This window comes from Rhincodon typus, chromosome 7 (genome assembly GCF_021869965.1).
Source record: "Rhincodon typus isolate 14 chromosome 7, sRhiTyp1.1, whole genome shotgun sequence".
In the NCBI taxonomy this organism is placed as follows: Eukaryota; Metazoa; Chordata; class Chondrichthyes; order Orectolobiformes; family Rhincodontidae; genus Rhincodon; species Rhincodon typus.
Window position 1 is genome coordinate 43,625,502 of NC_063338.1, and position 2,769 is coordinate 43,628,270.

Here is a 2,769-nt window from a genome sequence, read left to right on the forward strand (position 1 = left end):
AGCAGAAGAACTGTTTAGTTTGTATTTTCATTTTGATTCCATGTTTGATTATGTATTTATTTTTAAAACCTCGTTCAAGTCTCGTAATTTACTTTTAACTGGGTGTCTTCCTGTTGCATTTTTATTTTAATTACATCTGGATTATTTTTCTTGAAACGTGATTAGCAGAGTAATCAGAGATAGCACTCGTGGTAAATAAGGAGATCGTTTCATCCAAAACGTTGCAGATTGTAACCATTCATTTAAAGTAAGTGTTTATGCTTCCCGCAGAGAGGAAGAATAAAGAAGACTTATCGCTATGTCACATTCATTTTTTTTATCGTATTCCCCACCATAGGACTTTATTGGAGAGGATACATTATTGTTGCATTCATTAAACTAATGGTATAATAGTGGGTTCAAAGAAAAATGAGTGCATTCTCTTTACAATTGCTACCTATATTCCTTATTAAGCATAGAGTTTTTTTTTTGCTCTGTTCAAGCTATAATTGCCACTGGAAAAGTGAACTTTTGCCATGAAAAACGGGCGGTATGACTGGAGTGTAAAATCAGATAAAATAACAATTTAAACGATGTATTTCTGTCATGTTTCACCTCATTTTTCTCTTCACTACAGCAGACCTATAAGAATATTTGCTATACATGAATTCAGCTGTTTCTGTACTAAACCCCCAATGATATTCCATAAATAATTGTAAATTATTATTTATGTAAGAGTATACTTATGTTGTCATTGATTAATACGCACTGTATAGCTCATTAAATTTCGATTATGAACGATTTGATGCTAATTGGGGTAGTTGTATATCATCTGTTAGACATATCAACTTGTAATTTGAATGGGCAAAATTACTGTAATTAAAAACTCAGGTATCAAATTTTGTTTTAAAGGTTACCTCTTCGGCCGGCGTGTTGTATCACGGTGGAGTCCACTAAAATGTATGTTTTTTATACGCGCTGAAAGGATTCTGAAGAAAGAAATTTTTGCTATTTAACCTCTTCGTGTAGATGTTCTCAGGGTTAGCGTTTGGTCTGAACAAGGTGGTAATTTCAAAATACTGGCAACGTATGGGCGCTTCCAAATGAAAGCGCATTTGCTGGCCAGACTAGAGAAAAAAAAACCGCAACTCTATAAAAAGCTGTTCCAAATCATATTCTATATCGATTCATGGTAATAGTTTTTTTTATTTTAAAAACAAAATTATTGACGTTTTAGTCAATCGTCGCCAAATCTGACAATGTAAAGAGATCGCTGGGTGCTTTGAAATTGATGTAGAATTGACAAGCAGATTGATCTAATAGGAATGAACCATCCCCACCCCCACCCCAGCATCCCTAAAGAAAACTCAATATGGGCCATATTTTTACCTGATCAATTTTCTGTTATAGCTCTTCCTTTAGATTCTTCAAATGCAAGTGGCAATGGTGTTATAAGGTGCGCAAGTATATTTAACTAGATTGGAAATATCATGAAATGATCGTGTGGATTTTGTAAACATGTTAATCGAACTGAAACTATCTTTTTACATGAAAAATTGATTTATTTGCATGTTACTTTTTGCGTTTTTTAAATACTGCATAAAATATGAATCTAGAAATAAAATTTTCATTCATATTTCGAATTTACGGTTTCAGTTTGATTGGAATTCAGTGATGACAAAATGAGCTACATTGTTGATCTACAGTGTCTTTCTGTTTTTTAGAATTACCGAATGAGTCTTTCACTGTGCAGTGCAATCAAGTTTACACCGTACATTCTTTGTAACAGAAACGTCATCTGATTGAGTAGGTGAGACGGTAGTAAAAAGTTAGTTTGCGATAAAGTGGTTCTGTGCAACCACGTGTTTTGAGGAAAAAGAACTGAAGTAAACTATGTCTGTTTTAAAGCCCAGCCGATTGTGGACTGCTTCACAGGTATCACTGCTTCTTATACGCCTCGTTAGTATTAGAAATTTTGAACTGACTATAAAAGTCGGCAAGGTACTATTGTGTGCAGTGGAATGTTGCAGAAAGCCTTTGAGGAAGCGAAAACAAAGTCATCAATCAAAGTGAAAGGTGTCACTTAATTAATCCATCGTTCGGTGCAAACAACTAGTTCAATTGTTGTAGGTGACACTTGGTAAACAGACATAGGTTAGAGGCAAATACCTGCCTGAAACATATATCATTTCATTGATCCGGAGGATAAATTTCTAGTTTGTGATCAGGTAAGTGCCAAGTACTTCTTCTCTGAGTCATTTTCTTTTTCTCTGCATCCAAGGTTTAATTTTGTCTTGCTACTTTTTAAAATAGTTTTATGGTTTTGCGAATGTTATTTTTTTAAAAGCGGTGTCGTTACCAGTTATGTTACATTTTGACAAAAGTAGTTTGTTTTACTTCTGTTTATCCGCTTCACATTTAATATATCAAGTTTCGAGGGAAAGGAAATCAAACCGAGGCGTCACGGTTAATTCGAATTCCTAATATTATGGTAAAATACATTCACATCGTGTAAATACAAGTAAATGTTAATTGGACTATATAATTATACACATATTTTGTGGAGAATCTTATTTTCTAAGACCAGTTTACCTTTATCTTTATTTATAAAATTGCGTGAAACTTTACATGACAACAGACATTTATAAACTTACGCTTCAGAGATAGTAGGAACTGCCGATGCTGGAGAATCTGAGATAACAAGGTGTAGAGCTGGATGAACACAGCAGGCCAAGCAGCATCAGAGGAGCAGGAAAGCTGACGTTTCGGGTCTGGACCCTTCTTCAGAAA